General features: G+C 40.4%; 1 protein-coding gene across 1 annotated transcript in view; it reads right to left on the bottom strand.

The window, feature by feature from the left end:
* DENND2B (DENN domain containing 2B) overlaps positions 1 to 19,606 on the bottom strand; it is a 166,285-nt gene that overhangs the window by 145,609 nt on the left and 1,070 nt on the right. The window lies entirely within an intron of this gene.

Raw genomic sequence — 19,606 nt, 5'->3', positions numbered from 1 at the left:
CCTCAAGACCACTCAAGTCATGGGCCCCTCCATAGGCTTCTTCAAGCTTAAGTCCAGACCCGTGTTTCCTCATTCTAAAGGATAGTAGAACTGAGTATTTTCAGGCAAGTGTAGCGTCACTGAGATGTTGCTGCAAGACCAGGAGAGCAACCTGCTCAGACAGCTTTTCCCACAAGCTCTCGAGGCAGACCTCATTCACTGCACTCACCATGCATTTTCTTCTCATTGGCTCAAAAATAAATTAGACAGAAACTAGCCACAACTAATCCTCGGCTGGAAATTAGAAAAACGTTTCTAACTACTGCACAAGTACTGCAACAGCTTTCCAACAAACAGAACCACAGGGTCAAAAAAGGTATCTGCTGCATAATTTAAAAGGGATATGTCCACCTCTCAACAGCAAGACATGGGCTCTGACTGCCCAAGGGGACCTTTCTGGGGCTGGTGATACCCAAGGCAATGCTGCAGAGCAGGCAAGTAACCTCATTACAGCGGGAGCCTAATTTCACCACACTCTGAGGCCTTTCTTCCTGCCAGGACAGCTCATGAGCACTGTACATCCAAGATCCAATAAGAGAAAACTGGAGGAGAGAGACATAGTTTTCTGAGCTTGTGTTGCCTGGAAATACCAGTTCCCGAGAAATTGCCGCATGCCAACGAAGCCACTGTTGGAGCTGGTATCAGAGAGCAGAAAGGCTGGCTAAGGGGTAATTCTTGGGCCAGTAGATTACACTTCTCCCTCCTCAGCTTTCTCATTTACATGGATTCTTGCACCTGGGCTTTACAGAAGCTCTATTTCATATTCTAAACAAAACCATATCTTGAACCACGTTTAGTTTTATGCTTCCTCAGTGTGTGGGCAGAATCTCAACTGGTCCTAGGGAAACAGATTCAGTGAAAACATTCTTTTTCTTCCCTTTTCCAAAACTTATATTCACTCAAACTTCAGTAACACAAAAATATCTCTCTTGTTGGCATGCATAAATGTAATTAGCACACAAAAGGTAAGACAGCAGGATGCTAAGAAAATACAAACACAATTCTGCTTTTCACTTTGTTGTATTTGGTTCAAGAAATAAAGTTCTCCAATGCCACTACCCAAGGACAGTCTTGTGGACCCGTTTGGAATCAGTCCACCTGTTTTCCAAAACAGTGCAGGACAGAGGGAGGCTGCCTTAATGGAACGTTTTCTTCTATCTTGCCAGGCAGAAGCAATACCTGGAAAGCTTTAAATTAAAGATGTTTCAGGACAGAACATGTCTATCCAGCCTTTGTAAGCACCTCCAGAGAGGAGCAGTCTCCATTACTCAGCAGGCAACTATATGCCAGCAGAAGAGTTTACAGTAGGCAGGTGTGAAGCGTTATTACCTGGAATGGCTGCTCTAGTAAAGACACACAATGCTCTTCCCTGCCCCTCTGTGCCTTTACAGGCAGCACACAGAAGACACTGTCTACTGCTAATGCAGCATATCTTTTCCCACTCAAAATGGGCAAAGATACTGATGAGCACTGGCAATCTTGGATAAATCTATGAGGGAGGGAGTGGGTCATCCACCCTGGTTGCAGAAAGCTTTACCCTGGGACTGCAGGGGACACAACAAGCAGGAGACAGCAGCTCCTGCTCACCAAGATTCAACTGATTTCTCAGGCTGCTCCTGTATCTGGCCCACATCAGAGTGGTTATCAAGGGCCATGAGTACACCTACAGCCCCTTAAATGTCCTGACCAGCCTAAAGTGGGACCTACATCTATATAGCCACAGCCCAGAGGACCAGAAGCCTGGTTTAAGCTCAGCCTGAGCCATGCTGCAGGTTTGCCCACCCCTAGTCCTGTCCCTTCCGGACCTTTCTTTCCTTTGCATCTGCCCAGTGAGTACTGTCCTGCCAGTGAAACCCGTCACTGTCACCCACCTGATCCCACTCAGGTGCTGCAGAACTGTGCTGTGGTCAGCCAGAGCACTATTTTGCCTGTGCTGTGGTCACCCTTGGCTGCTGGCACAGAACAGCCCTTGCTTTCTGCTTCCGGACAGTACCGTGCACGCTACACTCTGTTTCCACTTCTGGTCATTCTCCCTGGCTTGATGGACCCTGAAGCATGATTAGGACAAGCATCACAGGATAGCCAGGACGCTGGCATTAAAGGTGAATTTTGGAAGAAGAAGAACTATCAGTACATCATCTACTCCAGCGGCATTCAGCACCTTGCTTTTGACCCATGGAGGAGCTTAAGAAGCAGCAGCTATGCTGGTATCAGAGCAGCTTTGGCGAACTGGGTCACTGGTTTTCCTGGTAACTGATTCCAGGGTAAGATACTGATCTGGTTCAGGGAGAGTTTGAAACACTCCTACTTACACAATCAGGTGTAGCAAACAGCAAAGGCACCTTTGTAATCTAGCATCTTTCCTCAAAGAGAAATACTGCATCACGCAGACAATTTCCTACTCACGAATCAGGCTGATGGGTAAATTCAATTATTCACACTTAGCAAGATTCTCAGCTATGCAGATTTTCCTAACTAACCTAGGGTAAAACTCCAAACTTATTTTAAGTTTTTCATCCCAGGGAAACAAATTACCAGGAGCTTCTGCCATGTTCACTAAATGCAATGTGGTAGGGAGCTTCTTTGCCACCCCACAGCAACACTAGAACTACAACAGAAAGCATTCCTCAGGACTCACAGCAATCCTTATGAGCACTTTGGCCTTGAGTTACTCTGCCTATTTGGAGGCACTGGCAGAAAACTGGAGTCTGTTTTTGGAGCTTTTTTATTTTTTGTTTTGAGAGGGTCACCCCTCCTCTTTACACACCATCTTTTCAAACAAAGGAAAAAACATTTCTTTCTTGCCTGTTCATAAGTAAAGGCAGAGAAATCCAGAGAAAGACACCAATAATCAAGTGTTATTGGGGTACACTTATAACTCGTAATTTGGCTTTGCATTGCTCCATTTCAACACTATAAATTTGTTTAAAGAACTGAAACTCAGTTTTCCCAATGGCTTCTCAGTTCTACAGATATTTGTACATAATGGTGACCACATTCAAAAGGTCTTTAACGTAATAAGGAAAATATATAGAACAATGCTCAGCAATTAACACAAGCCTTATGGGAACATAGGCCATTTGAAACTAAATCCAGAAGTTTAAAGCATTAAGTTTCTGAATGTGGTGAAATTAGCCAAGCCCTCTCGTGGAAACAAACCTTCCGACAAGGTTAACTACATAAGAAAGGTTGGAACTGGGAACAACAACAAAAACTAGAAGAAAACAAATTTTACCTGAAACTAATCAGGTATCAACTATTTGAGAAAGATTATGTCAACCTCTCAAATAACAGATGTGAGTTGCACATTGATATGTATTTGAGATACATGTTCCTCAATTCCTCTGCTCAGGTTCCTCTGAGGGACAATGGAAAAGGATTCCCAGAATTAGAGGAACCTCTACTCTTTATACACAGCCAGTGCATTCCACCTCCCATATGGAAACAGGATCTAGTCCTTTACTGTGAGCTTTTCTAGTGAAGTAATAACATTCAAATACTTTCTTGATAATTTAAAAAAAAAAAAAACACTAATCCAACAACTCACAGCACAAATAAGGAAAACTAGGGCAGGTGCATGAGGTTACTGGAAAGGGAGGATGTGGAGACATTGAAAATGAATGTGAAGTGAAAAGGAAAAATAAAAAAATACAAGGGAAAAAATATCTAAAAAAAAATAATATCAATACTGGAGCAGTTTGGAAGAGATCTTTATACAAAGGGGAGTGCCACAAAAGGAAAATAGAATAGATTATAAGAACCCAAAAGCTGTTCCCCTAGAGCCCTTTTGCCATCCAATCCAATGTCAGATGCTTTGGGTACCAAAGATTAAAACATGACTTGGGCACAAACTCCAATGAGCTTTAAAAGCAGAGAAAACTCCAAAAGATCAGTGAGAACTGTAAAGGACCAGGAGCACCCAGTAAGAGGAAGACTGAGAGATCATATGCCACCACTATTTTCTGACCAACATCTTCGAAAAACAACTTACACAATTTATGGTATTTGACCATATTCAGAAGTACAGAAGCAGCCTGCTGCAATGCAGGCAGAATGCAGAATATTCCACAAGATTTTTATATTGCTTCCCGCGGAACTTGAGTTTGCTGTCTGGAACTTAAGATCCTGGAATTTGGCTCTTGATGCTTCTCCTTGACCAAGTGTTAGCTTTTCAGCTAATGATGATGCCAGCCTGACAATATTTCCAGCGTCTGTGGTAAACAGTCTCTCTCAGCTCACACCTGTCAAAGGTTCGTTTGTGCTGCAAGGCCACAGGGCAGCTCCAGTTCAGAGATTTGCCGGAAGCATTAGACACATAACAGAAAGCTGTACTGACTGCTCTCCAATAAAAAAATGAAAATGCTTCATGCCCACATGCATAAGTTTTTCCCTGCAATCTGAAAGGCAAAAAATCATGGTACAATCACTTCAGTGTCAATTGCACACTTTCATAATTGATGCCCAGCTCCCTCAGAGAGATTCATTTCTTCAGCAGGAGAGGCCAACAGAGCCTCTGTTCTCGGGATTTTGATGGGCTGCATCCTTAAGTTTTACACAAACAGACACAGGAAGAATGCTGCTGTATCTTCACAGAATCTCAAGGGTTGGAAGGGACCTCAAAAGATCTAGTCCAATCCCCCTGCCAGAGCAGGACCACCTAGAGTAGATCACACAGAAACTCATCCAGATGGGTTTTGAATGTCTCCAGAGAAGGAATCTCTACAGCCCACCTGGGCAGCCTGCTCCAGTGCTCCCTCACCTATCTTCTTCACACATTATCCTTCCATGAAATAAAGCATAAAGATTTTCACTAGATACATGCTTCATGATGAGAATAAGAGTTACAGTAGGTTTTGCACTATCCCCCTAAGCTTCACACAGAACAGCTGAGACACGATGGCTACAATGTCCTTAGAACTATTGCTGTAGATGCAGTTTCCTCTGACCACGGAGGTCAGGGATAATTTTTGGCCAAGAACCTTAATGACCTAACAGCACTGGAGACAAACCTTTTTCAGCTATTCGTCTGCATTCTTCGCGCATGAGGACATGAAGAAGGGGAAGTATTGAACTATGTAACACCATAAAGGAGAGACATTCCATGCTACAAAGCTATACCAGTTAACATCTCATTTATATTCCCTAATATAAACATAACTTCTCTCCCATCTGCAACGATGATTCCCATACATAATTTTTCAAGACCAATGCTGCACAAACCTGCTTAGAGCTCAGTCACCTCACAACCTTTGAGAATTTTTAGAAGGGTGACGTATTTGACCACTTTTTAGTATACTACAAATAAATGGATGAAAGTTAACATGTATTTCTCCTCCTCCTGTCCACTTCTTATATCTGGTTTTTTCCAATCAATTTATCCTTTGTTATTGCTTATACACACACAACCTATGCATGTAGAAAGACCAAGAAATCTGGCTTCAATTGCTAACTGCTGCTTATAGACAACACTAGGATATGAATAAAGGTAATAAAAGTCACTGAATGGAAAAGATATAGGAGACCATGGACTTATTAGCAAACAGCATGGCATGGATGATGAAGGTAGTATATAGCAAAAAATGCAAGGAAAAGTAGAAGAGGAGAGATGAGGTAGGAAGGGCAGTGTGCCACTCAGATCCCTGCCAATGCCAACAGGAATGAGAGAGATGGGTTTAGACAGACAACCAGGACTGTCTCCATGCTAAAATCCCCAGTGTTCCTGAAAGAAAATAGAAGTGCATTTCTCTCTCTTATTCATGCATACTTTAGAAACCTCTGGAGACCGCTCTGCAAACTGGAACGATAAAACAAAATGTCAAGACAATAAATGGGGCATTGAAATTCTGCTGTTTGTTAGAGAAGGCCTTTTCTGACTTGAAGGCAGTACCTTGTTTCCATAAACAGTAAAGCAATGCAATGTTGTCTTTCAGAATGACCTGAAAGTAGATAGAAGGGGGCAGCACAGCATTACTTTGCTGGATCAATTACTTTCAAAAATTTCAACATGAAATCTACCCTGCCACAAGTATATCTTCATATTTTCCTGCCATCTACTCAGTACTGTCATAACAGGCACATTGTTACAGATACTGAGAAAGTGCAGGAATCCATTTTATTTTATATAATCTGAGGAAATTAATTCCAGTTCCGTCTCTGCTCACAAACTGCAAACAGTAGGAACTGTTGCAAAATATCACCAGTGAAATAGCTAATGTATTGTTCTCATTTACAGTGTTAACATTTAAAGCTAAAAGTAGACCCATCTTACATTTTCTTTAAATAGAATAAATTAATTCTTGTTATTTATCTACACATTTCACTTTGCTCAGAACTGTAAGTTGAATTTCTGGAAGAAAATAATAGTGCTTATGGGAAAGTGATAAAGCAAGTACATTTTTAAACTATAGTGAAGTTCTGTGGCTGGAGGACTCAAAACCTCAGCTCCATCTTCGGGATATTAGGCAACTCCAGTCATGCAAGTAACTTAATTTCCCTCGCTTTGATTTCCTAGTCTACAAAATGGAGATACTGATTAAAGTTATTCAAGGATATTTCAATGTTCACTTTCATTCTTTGATTTTATCTAATGTTCTAATGAAACAAAAAAAGCTTGTGTTGCACAGTAAGCCAGTTGTAATGATCCATCCATTTTCCCATTAAAAAAGTAGTTGCTGGGTTTCTGTTTCAGTTAAACTTCTAGCCCACTGAGTCCTTATGAAGCTCTCCTAGCATTAACGTAATTCCACAAAGTGTTCATCACCATCAAAATACCGTATTTTAATCATGCTTCATTTAATAATAAAACTTTTCCATTAGCTCTAGTAACGGCCCCGCTCGGCTTTGCCAAGCACTTCTAAGAATTGCAATGAAAAGCAGTGTATTGGAGATCAGTATTGTCACTTGCACAAATCACAGAATCTCAAGGGCTGGAAAGAACCTCCTTGAAAGATCATCTAGTTCAACCCCCCTGCCAGAGCAGGGGCACAGACTTCAAAATACATACAAGAAACATCTTTATGGCTTGACTCAAACATTGCTCCAAGTCACATGATATTCCTCAAGGAAGAATTTCAAAGCATTTAACAATTAATAACCTTGCAACACCTTTGAAAAATAAATAGTGAAAAGTAGGTAGTCACACAAATTGCTTCATCTACTGCTGAAATACAGCTGTCTCTGCAGCAAAGCGTAATACTCACTTCACAGTAGAAAGCCACAGCAGAGGGCACAAAGGGAAACATACTATTGTTCCCATTTAGAGTAAGAGGGGAAGCTTGTGGAGGCAGAAGTGCAGTTAATCAAACCAGAATTTAAATAGCAACCTGTGCTTGATGCCAAATTGGTCAAAAATATTCCATGTTTCCAAATTTGGTAATCTTCCAAGGAGGAGTCAAAAGTAACAAATCTCTCTAGAGATTGGTAAGGGCAGAAGGGAGGGTTTTTCTGGTATGATTTAATGGCTAACTTAATCTGTATTGTTTATGATTGTTTAATAGTGTTAGTGGGCTGATCTTGTGTTATCTTTAGATGACACTTTAATGTTGTAGGGCAAACGTTATTACATTCTTGTGAGCTCAGAGTGCCTAGAATGATTGTTTAAAACCTAAGAGATGTAATAATTCCTCACATAGACAGACAGGCACAAGTGTTAAGTCACTAAGTCCAGCACCTGATTCACATGCCTTTTGAAAACCATGGTCACACAGGACTGTGTCCTCAGCTCATTGCTGGACGACCAAAACACATCTTCCCTATTCAGAGGACAGATGTCATACACTGAATCACAGAAACAAACATGCTCTTGGGAGGTCTCCTACCACATAGTGAGCCTTTCCCAGTACTGTTTAGCTCATGAGAAACCATTTAGTCAGTAAGTCTTAGAGGACCTTGCAAAAACTAGTTTCGCATCACACGCCTTGCTTAGTCAAACCCACTAATCCTAATTCAAAGGCATATTCCACACTGCTTCCAATCCAATACTGGTATTTTTTTTTTAATCTTTTGCATTCAGTGGAGTAGGAAATACTCTGGGAAGCAGGGGAGTGGGATGTAGGCAACTTTTCTTGGTTGGTGTTTCAAACACCATTGCAGAAAACACTGAGATTCAGTCTGACAGTAAGGAAAAGCACTGTAGGTGGTCAAATTCCAACCAGAAGCATGTTCCTCACAGTGCAGCAATCCCCCAGGAGCTGCTTTCTAGACAAATGGAGCACAAAACCAATTTATTAAAGGTTTTCTCACAACCGTGCTCCCAAATGGACAAAAACTGGGCATCGTTCAGACTTAGAGAAGGACATATAACCTTAATCTTGCTAACTATCAGCCATGCAAAAACCTATATTTGTCTCTGCTTTTCAATTCACTCACTGTTGCTACTAAGCACAGTACAGAAAACAATCAATGGATCAGGTTTCCAAATGGGAAACAAAACCACTGGGAAGATCTAGCTTCATTTTTCACCTTGTAAGGCATTTTTTTTTTCCATTACTTCACCATCTTATTCTAAGAAACACAGTATGATACTGTTTTCACGCACTTGCATTTTTGCTGAGATAACTCAAGTATTTATACAGTCGAAAGTTTAAACTTCTATTTCCTCTGTTTTGAACCACATCCTTTACAAAATATAACAGATAGATGTATTTTCAGGATTTTTGTTTTCTGGCTCAAAAAACACAAGATGGGGTTTCAGTCCTAGATATGCAATTAGCTTGATGTAAAGACATGCCCAAACTGCTTGAGGGTGGAGCAGCTGTGGGGCCAGAGGGCAGGTCACAAACTGCCTAAACCAAGGAGACACTGCAGGAGTGATTCCCTCAGGCTGAAGAACAGCTCTGAGGAAAACAAAGGGCAAGTACACTAAAATGACCTCCTTTTGGTGTCATCATACATGAGTTGAAAACACTTTCTGGTCCTTTAGTGTACCTTCTTCCCCCATCTGTGCCGGAAATATCCACCCAAACTGGTCCTGTTTAAATCATCTCACATCATCAGTTTACAAGGAAAGGAGAGAGTTTAGAGTAACAACAAACCTAGTATGGTACTGAAGGAAACTTCTGGTAAATACAGTGTTGTCATGAAAGATCAGACAGCTCATGAAGCAAGCTCTGTGGAAATGTGTACATGAATGTTTATTATTGAGGGAGGATAAGAGAGGTCACTTTGCTAGCCTGCATCCCACCCACAGCAGAGGGGACAGGAGAAAAACTTACAGCTGTGATAATGAGCATGAATAGAAGAACACTGAGGAAAATAAAACACAGTTGAGGCTCTTGTTACCTGATTACTCTCCTCTTTCTGTATTTTTATCCACATAAGTTCAAAAAAATTAAAAATTGATCCAAGTACAATCTATTTACACAGTACAAAAATTTATTGTGGAAAAGTTGAAGCAAGGTTTGCTTCAGCTGCCTGAAGTCACTCTAGCAATTCAAATAGGCAGCATATTTAAAAAACTAACAGTGTTCCTACAGAATCCAAGGGATTGAGAAAGAAATATGGTTATTTGAAAGGTTTTTAAGAGAAAGTGTTATCTAAAACCCAATTTAACCAAAACTTGAAAACTTTAGAGCCCAGTAAATGTGCAGGAGAGACCTATACACCATTTCCTACTAGGTGGCTGCCAAACATATTTGTTATACTTTTAATAAAGCAGTAAAATAAGGTACTTATGTAGCACATTTAACAGCCAATACATTTGTACTATTTTGTTTAAATGAAAGTGTAACCTGATAGATGCTACAATTGCTAGAAAATTAATGGGAAATGTGATGAGAAAAGGGAAAGACGGAACTTCTACTGCATCACAAAAAAATAACAGTTGCACAGTCCTGCTTTAACAGGACTATAAAACCTACATGCTTTGAGCCTGTAACAAGAGTGCCCAGCTGGCAGTTGATGGATTTTCAGGTGCCTTGGAGGGTTCAGCTACTTTGAGGCAATAGTATTGAATACTCTGTGCTGGGTCATATATCATTGCTATTCCTTCCCTTCAGGGTTTCACCTCGTACTTGGCTAAGCAGTATAGCTGCAGCTCCTTCCAATGTCAACACCTTTTCTTCGCTTGGCTAGAGGCATCAGTGCAGAACAAACACAAGGTACTGCCTTCCTAAATTTGGAGCTCCCCAAGTCACATGCACTTGTCAGGCTCAACCTTTTCTGCTCACTGAAACTTTACAGAATTGCCATCACCCTTCAGAGGGCAATTTTAGCCCATCACATCTTTTCCAGGTTAGGGAAGAAGTGAAACAAATTGCAGAGGTATATGTAGCTAGCAACAGGACAAGGGGTAATGGGATGAAGCTGGAACACAAAAAGTTCCACTTAAATATAAGAAAAAACTATTTCACTGTGAGGGTGAGGGAGCAGTGACACAGGCTGCCCAGAGGGGTTGTGGAGTCTCCTTCCTTGGAGGTCTTCAAAACCCGCCTGGACATGTTCCTATGTGACCTGATCTAGGTGAACCTGCTTCTACAGGGAGGTTGGACTAGATGATCTCTAAAGGTCCCTTCCAACCCCTACCATTCTATGATTCTATGATTTCCTAACAAATAGCTTAATATAATCATCTAGTAAGTTTTCCTTCTTTAATGTGCAGATCTCAAGAATATGAGGCAAGATATCAGCTATACCTTTAAAGATGCACAAAGAAACTGAGGTTGCAGGTAATGGAGTGACTTAGAGGACCTCTGAGCAAGTGAACAACAAAAGAGGAAATAAATAGGACAAGAGATCTGTAAGCTAGTATCTCAACCTGGGTTTACATCTTTCTGTACACATTGTACTTAATCATAGTTGCTTCTGAAGAAGAAATTATTCTTATACCAAAAGAGAAAGATGAACATGTTCTCTATGGGTGATTATTCCCAGAGTGGATAACAATCAAAGGGATAAGAGTACAAACACATTGATATTACAGAGAAAAGCTTCCTCTGAATTGAGAAGTAAAACAGATATTTTCAGGTAACATTGTTTTAAGAAAGAGATATTTTTCTGTTTCATAGAGATATATACAAACATGTATAAGTATCATTAATACAAAGAAAACATTGAAACAATGAGTTGCTAACTTTTGCTTGCAATACTTACATTCCTAATATGAAGATCCTGATTTCCCTCTAAGAACAGCATGTGGATGTTTTATCTAGGCCAAAGCCACACTGAGGATTTTTGTACCTGATTCAAACTACTTTAATGGAAAATGAGCATCTAACTCTTGTAAATGACTTAGAAAAATCTCAGCAGGGTTGCACAAAAAGTCAAAGCTTTTCTATTCTATCTGAATTTAGCCTGGTTAAGGCTTTGCAGAAGAAAGCTGAGAACCCATAAATAAAGATAGGAAATTGTAAAGTCAGAAAGGGTCTTTGTCTCCTCCACTCTCTGGTCAAAACAAATATTTAAGGATATCTGAAACATCTGCTGTGCTAACTTATGTACCAAAGCTAACCTCTGTTTACATCAATAAAAATGCATGTACTGCTAATTTAACCAGCATACAGAAAATACTGCTTGGAATATTTCTGAAATAATACAGATAAGTTACCATTGTGGCCAAGGCCAATGGCATCCTGGGGTGCATCAGAAGGGCTGTGGTTGGTAGGTCAAGAAAAGTTCTCCTCTCCATCTACTCTGCCCTCATGAGACCGCATCTGGAATATTGTGTCCAGTTCTGGTCCCCTCAGTTCAAGGACAGGGAGCTGTTGGAGAGAGTTCAGCACAGGGCCATCAAGATGATGGAGTGGAGCACCTCCCTTATGAAGAAAGGCTGAGGGAGATGGGGCTCTTCAGCTTGGAGAAGAGGAGACTGATGGGTGATCTCATTCATGTTTGCAAGTACATAAAGGGCGGGTTTCTGGAGGATGGAGCCAGGCTGTTCTCAATGATGGCCAATGATAGGACAAGGGGCAACGGGTACAAGCTGGAACATCAGCAGTTCCAAAGAAACACAAGGAAAAACTTCACTATGAGGGTGATGGAGCACTAGAACAGGCTGTCATAAACATTCTACCTAAGACATAAACCTGGGCTGTATATTGATGTATGATATTGGTGTGTCTTTGCCTCTTGGCATAGGTTTATAATGGGGGCAGGACGGTAGATACAAACTGCCATCTTGTAGCCAAAATAGTGGTTATGACTAACTCAAGAATTAAATGTAAGTAGATATAGATGAACTCATGCTTTTCAAGAAAAAAAATGGATTAACATTTCTATATACATTAGTTCATTAATAAACATTGAGATTAAGTAGTAAGAAACATAGTATTAAAAGCCTAAACTATTCAGCTAGTCTCACTACATAATAACACAAACTTTGAAATTCAGTAACTTGAAATCAGCTTCTGGCTGGAAAAAAAAAAGCTTTTAGAAGCACTGAAGGGCAGCATCACTATTGTCTCAAAAGCTCTACACTGGGTATTTATTTACAGTTCAAGAGGAAAGAAAAATATTTTGCCTCAAAATATTTATGATTTTCTTAAGGAATTGAAAATGGAGATAAAAGATTTAATCTGTTCCCAGGATTACCTCCCTGAATCTTCTCATCTGTATTGATGCTCCTCTACCAAAGTTGTATGAAGTCTTTCACTCATTCACATTTTATTAAGTGCTTTTAGATGTACAAAAGATGAAATACATATAAGAAGATGCTATGCAGTTGAAATATGTCATCATCTTTCTGACATTGTCTGAATTCATTTCCTATTTTTATTGTAATTTGCCCCACTACAGGAACCACTAATCATAATTTGATTAAGAAATCCTCATAATTCAGATTTTTTTATAAAGTCTGGAAATGGAAGGAACATATCCCTGGTAGCCTCAGATATAGGATTCTAGCATCATATAGCAACATACGTAACATTTATGTCAATAAGTCTTGGATCAAAAAATCTCCCCAACATTTAGGGTCATGCTAAGTCTCCACAAAAAGCTTTTTTCAAAACAGCTGCTGCAATTTCCTCTTTCCTTAACTAGGAGAGGAAACAAATAAACAAAGATCTGGATTCAGAAACAATTTGTAAAGTCACAGTCAGAAATAAAGTGCCAGTTGAGGAAGAGTTCAATAGACACTGCCTATATGCTGGGATAATTCACCTGATCCAAATCACTCCGCTTTGTACGGTCTTCATCCCAGCTAACCTTCTGACTACATGTTTGTCTGGGCTGGACAAGGGGATGTGGTTGACAACCTGTTCTGCTGCAAAACATATGGGAAAGAGAAAAGGAAGTTTTGGTCCAAGATAAAGCACTATGCTATACAGGGCTGTATTCTTGCTGCTTCATCCATGGGCTTATAAATATGTATGTCACAGAATCACAGAATCTCAAGGGCTGGAAGGGACCTTGGAAGATCATCTAGTTCAATCCCCCTGCCAGAGCAGGACCACCTAGAGTGTGTCACACAGGAACTTGTCCAGGTGGGTTTTGAATGTCTCCAGAGAAGGAGACTCCACAACCTACCTGGGCAGCCTGTTCCAGTGTTCTGTCACCCTCACAGTGAGGAAATTATTCCCTATGTTTTTTGGAATCTCTTATGTCCCATCCTTTACTTATTTGTAAACACTAATAAGGGCACCCCTCAGTCTCCTCTCCCTCCCTCCTCTCTTGACCGACTAACCACAGCCCTTCCTATACACCCCAGGATGCCATTGCCCTTCTTGTCCCTCAAAATTAATTACGTATTTTAATTTTGCACATGAATATGCAACTGAACCTAATTATTCTGCTTCCAGAGCATACCTCTAGCCTGGTAGCTTTACTGTCTCTCCAAACTTCAGAATAGGGCAGATTTTTCCTCTATCACATCAGTCTACACACAGTAGTTCTGGGTCAATCTTAGTAGGTCAAAAAAATTACACCCAGGTTCATCTCATACTCTCCATGCATAATTATGCTCTCCACTAAAAATAATGATAATGAATTAAACTATTAATCTTCACTAACCCCTTTCTAGGATCTAATGAACCCCAAACCACAGGTGAAGTGACACCCATAAAATCTAGGTCATGCATTCATATATAGCCTGGATATAGCAGCAGCATAACTAGAAGGTATGACACATACAGGTCATTACAGCCCAGTGCTTTGGGAGGGAGGTTCAACAGCTAAAAGGAGAAAGAAGAAAAAAATCCAAACCCTTGCTTCTATTGAATTTCTTTTTTCTAGAGAGCTACCTGTGTTGTCCAAGTTACGCAGTCACAGGCAAAGCAGAGCAGGCCAATGAAGATAAACCCCAGCTCACCTTGGCACTAGATAAGAAGGTAGTTCTGCCACCTGGAAATATTCCCTTTAGCTTCCTAAGCCTGAGGACATCTCTGAAGAGAAAGACCAGTTCCTCCGCTAGCTGCTCTGCAGCTATGGCAGTAAAAGCCAAAAGGTATTGGTTCAGAGGATAATAAAGCTAAGCCAATCAGCCGGAAACCCTCAGCATCAATCCCTGGCACCGGAGAGGGTAGAGCTGAAGCACATCATCTATGACAGCAGAGAGGGAGGCTCAGAAGGTCCTGAGGTCTGTTAACAGCAAAATCAGACAATCAAGGTTGTGCCATTAAAGCTCAGGCATACCTGTGAGTGTTACATGGACTTTTAGTCAAGACTGGTGCCAAGGATACAGTATGAGTTTCCCATCCTTATCCTTGGTTTTCCTTCCATTACAGTCAAATAATTCAAGATATTTAGTCACTTCCAAAGGAGAAATGGTGATGGATACATCCATAAAACATTGACAGAGAAATATGCATAGAAACTTAAAGGTCCATGAATTGTATTGACAAGTACTGAATGCTGTTTTAACAATTTTGGAGACTGCCAAATAGTATTTACAAAAGACCTATAGGGTGGCTCAGAAGATTTCATACCTCCTCTTCCTGATACCCTTATGCCCTTTCCTACCTCTGATCTCACCTTTCTTTAAAGCCAACCATTTCTTATACAGTTTGAGTAGCATGGGGGATGTTCTGCTCAAAGACCAAAGTTAACAATATCACAGGGATATAGCAGGCAATAAAACACAAGCTGTGGCTTTTTTGCAATCTAACAGTGGAAAAGTGAAACTTAACAGTGAAAATAATCTGAGCCTGCCATTATCCAGGAGATTTGGTAAACTTTTGCAATTTGCTGATCTGCCGTATCTTCAAAATAATATTACCATATATATATAAAAAGAATAAATAGTGCTCATTTTAACAACACTGGCTAACAGGATTTTGTGCACCTAGAGCCAGAATTAAGGGATAACACAAACTGGAAACTCTAGTCATTACAATCTTGTAGCACAAATGAGAAGCACTTACACACACGTCAAGTTAATATGCCCTATTTTGCCTTAGCACACTGTGTTCATACAGAAAGAAACACGACTTCAGGCCCTTTCTAGTGACCTTGGGTGAAAAGTATTTCTGCCAGGACAAAGGATCAAAATTATTAGAGCTGGTCATTCATCCCACTCCATCTTGTAAAAACTATTTGCACTCCCTTAAAGAAGTAACAATGTTGAAAGCAAAAATGTCAAGTGACAGATTCGTCTCCTGAATTGAAGAACTTCTCAGAACAATGATCAGGGTCAGTGCCTGGAACATCTGCTCCTTGCTGAAGAAGGGTTGTGAGATCTTCCAGGGCAGCTCTCCTAAAGTACTTTGGTCTCTGCCCTAATACTTGGCATAGCAGACTTAGCAGGGTGCCTTGCACAATGCTAGCCAGTTAGCATCTGTCCCCTGTGATTGTGACTGGATGTCTCATGAAGACAACTAATCTTTCTCCTAAGAGGAAAAAATGTAAACCAGTAATTCAGTGTGAAGACTCCATAAAAATGATGAAATGAATAACAGTATTAAAACTTCACACAACAACTGTTTTTAATAATGTGGAAGTAGGGAATAATGTTAAACATTTCAACTCAAAGACCTGCTTTCTTGTGTTAGCACCAGCGCTAACATTAAATGTTCATACATCAAGAATTTTTACATCTTCATTTTAAAGAGAAATTAGGAAACAGGTACATTTAAACTGAAATAGCATCCTGTTCCTGTGTGTGAACACACACAGGTTGAATTTCCAAAAGAAGCTCACTGTGCTTTCAGTGTGTCCTTAGGGATTTCTTCATCAGTACAAACTTACTGAAGTGTCAGCTACACAGTAGCAGCTTACAAGGTTTTCAGCATATAGATACAGCTCAAACATATCTTCAGAGAACGGTGAAAGGTGGCATTAAAAATGAACACCTACTCTTGTCCTATGCTCCTCAACCTGGCATGCATCTCCAAGGTCAGAAGCTTACTGCAGAACACGTCAAAAGCACCGTCTGCATGAATTATGGTATTAATTTACCTCAACGGTTCTTGCTGTCTGAGTATACGCTCCAGATAGAGAATAAGTTAGGTTACTCTAAAACAAGTTCATTGGGGACAAAGCTAATGCAGTCTTTAGGTTGACTAAGAATACAAAGTTACTGATTTCAACTGATGAGTAGGAACTCTTACTGTAACTCACTGCAACTCAATCTTCTCTATCTATCCATAGTCTCCACCTGTCTGCAACTAAACTATAGTATCTAATTTCAAACTCTGTTGTTAGCAGTAACAGACCAAATAGAAAGACATATCCAAGCAAGAGGGTGGTTTGGCCATGAAGTGTTAATGTTCTAGTTAATCCCTAACCCTGCAGTTCATAGAAAGGTGGATTTCAGAAAGTTCAATTGCTAATGCAGAATACATCATTCAGGCTCCATCTCTAAGCAAATTAAAAGTTTCTAACAAAATCTGACAGCTGTTCAAAGCCTATATGAATGAAAAGAGGACTTAAATCTGAAACTCCATCAGTAAGCACCCCACTGTTTAAATTGGTCCTCAGACTCTAGTTCTATAAACCTGAAGAGCAAGGACCAGGAAAATGGTAGATACAGAGGGAGGGGAATCTTCGCCATGGCTCCTTTCTACCAGGACAGAGCTCTAGAGCAGCACAGGAGACCAGGATTTCCAGAGTCTGAGCAGCACCTGGTAGGTGGGCAGGACTTCTCTTTCATTACATTTAACTTGGCATATCTCACCAGCATAAGGCATTTCTACAAGAAAAAGAAGCAAGATACAGGAAAAGATTTTGCAGTTTGGTTAGCGGTAAGAGCTATGAGTTCTAGCTCTTGGTTGATGTACACAGACCCAAAAAAACATATCCAAAACTCTTCTCAAAAGGGGGAACTTCAGGTCTTGTAGGGTGTGACTCTCCAAGGCTTGGCAAAGCCACTTGTAACCTCACCAAAGTTCAATATGACTATGAGTGTTTACAAGCACAAGGACTAGGCCAAATTGAGAATGTAAATATTTGGATTTAGTTCCCCAAACTTGCCTCTAACTGCCTTGCCAACTAAATCCCAACTGTAGACCAAAAAATATGAAAAGCAACAGTTGCACACACTTTACAGCACAGAGACAAAACTAATACACATGGCACTCGGCACTGGGGCAGTGGGTGGGACATAATTCGTAATCTAAACTGAACTTATGTTAAACAAGACATCAGAGGGAAGTTTGGACCAAAACTGAACTTGACTCAGCTATCATTTGGTATATTTTGAAAGTCTAATCATTCCAAACATTGGTCCTCTGCCCTGCAAGAGACTGGATTACATTAACCATATCCAGATTACTCAAGACCCTGTAGATGGCACGATGGATCTATCACACAGTGGTACCTCTGACCTAAACCACATTCTCTTAAGCCTACAAAAGCAAAGTACTTCCATTTTCTGGGCAGATATGTGGAAGAAAATCTTTTCAGGATCCAAAGTAATATATTTAGCAACCTCAGTCTCAATATTCAAAATCAATTTAGGATCCCAAATCACCTTGAGTTCTCAACACCTTCACTTAAAAAAAGAAAAAAAAACCCAAAAGTTTTACTCCAGTTCTTTTAGCTACAGATAAGGGCGGCAGTGAGTGACCTACACAAGAGAGTTGTGGCCTCCCACAACCACAGATCCCAAGGGATACACCACACTCTCAGCTGCCAGTTCCAAGCCCTTATCAGAAAGGGTTAAATGCCTTTCAGTCCTACATCTCCACTGCAGACACTCACTGGAGGGAATCAGAAAGGCAAGCGTCTCACCAAGACCAGAATTTTTTTAAAGTTTTTTTTGTATGATAAGAATTTGGGCCTCCTCACTCCCACTACTGTAAACTAACAAAAAGTCCATCCTCTCCCTCTTCAGCTAAGTGGGAAAAGTACAAATCTGGTTCTGTAGCTTGACTCAGCTGTGGGAAACTTGGTTTTGCTCTCCAGTTAAAAGCAGGCTCCTCAGTGCACTTCACAGTGACCTCTTCACAAGGGGCTAGTATCATTTCTTTAAAAGCCCCTATGCTAAAAATAGTCCCGCTTCCTAAACATGAGTGCTTAGCAGTTCCAGGCATTCTGAGATCCTGCATACCACTGTTTTTTTTTTTTTTAATTGGCAACATTCATTTAACCAGCAATTAAAAAAAAGAGGCCCAGTCGCCCCAGTGATTCTTCCCAGAGGGTCTGAGATGTTTATGAAACACAATGAAAACAATAAAGTGGATAAAATCATGGTATTCCATCAAGTCCTTGGCAAGACTTCCCAACCAAGAATAAATTGGCATGGTACATTACAGTCAACAGATTACACAATGGTTTACAGGGTCACCAATAATAAGGGGTCACATGGTCCTTAAAGAGCTACAGTATATGTTAAAAGTCAGTTGCTTAAAGGGAAATGGCAATGCTTGGTCCTGAGCTCCTTGGAGCAAATTCTGGCAGCCCCAGCACAAATGTGCTGTAGAGGTAGGAGAGGACAGAAGATGTCTTTTCTTCCTAGTGCCAGGAAGAGCACCAACTACCCCATGCAAGCTAACTAGGATTGTTCAGTACCCCGAAGTGAGCAGAGACTCTGTTTCTGCATATATGAGGAGAATATATGCTGTGTATTTTTAGTATATAGTATTCCAGTGAGGCCCAGCACCATCTGCCCTACTACCCCTTCCCAAGAATCCCTGCTCCTCACTCCTCCATACTCTCAGAGGAAATTAGTTCCACCCCAGAAGGAAGATGGCTGTTCCCTGTCAGTCTAATTGCTCTTAGCAGCAATTAGGCTGTAGCTAGCTTTAAAAGGTGATCAAACTATATTCTTAAGTAACAATTGCTTAAATTTTTTGCAGTTTTCCTTTAAATAACTAATCTTAAAGCAAGGGGGAAATGAATAGTGAAGGCCATAAATCTTACTCTCACCTGTCAGCCCAGTAACAAGATTTCCACTATGCCACCTGCATAATCCAGTCACCAAAACAAAAGTTAAATGTTGACATTCCTACATACATGACTTTCATACGTGACTTTCTCATATCTCACCTGAAATGCAAGATAATCCTACCTCTGCTCTGTTTATGTACCCTTTCACAATACGGAATGTCTTCATCTATGGACTATATATTTATAATGTATAAACAAAGCACTATCAAGTCTTAAAGGCAAATCAACCTCATTTCACCCTAGTGTGCCACATCAGAAATTGGACTACAGATAATACAAAACTTATACAAGTTTTGATCACTCAAGGCAG

This window comes from Colius striatus, chromosome 7 (assembly GCF_028858725.1).
Source record: "Colius striatus isolate bColStr4 chromosome 7, bColStr4.1.hap1, whole genome shotgun sequence".
Taxonomy (NCBI): domain Eukaryota; kingdom Metazoa; phylum Chordata; class Aves; order Coliiformes; family Coliidae; genus Colius; species Colius striatus.
The sequence above is the reverse complement of the archived record's forward strand: the minus strand, read 5'-3'. Positions and strand labels throughout refer to the sequence as shown.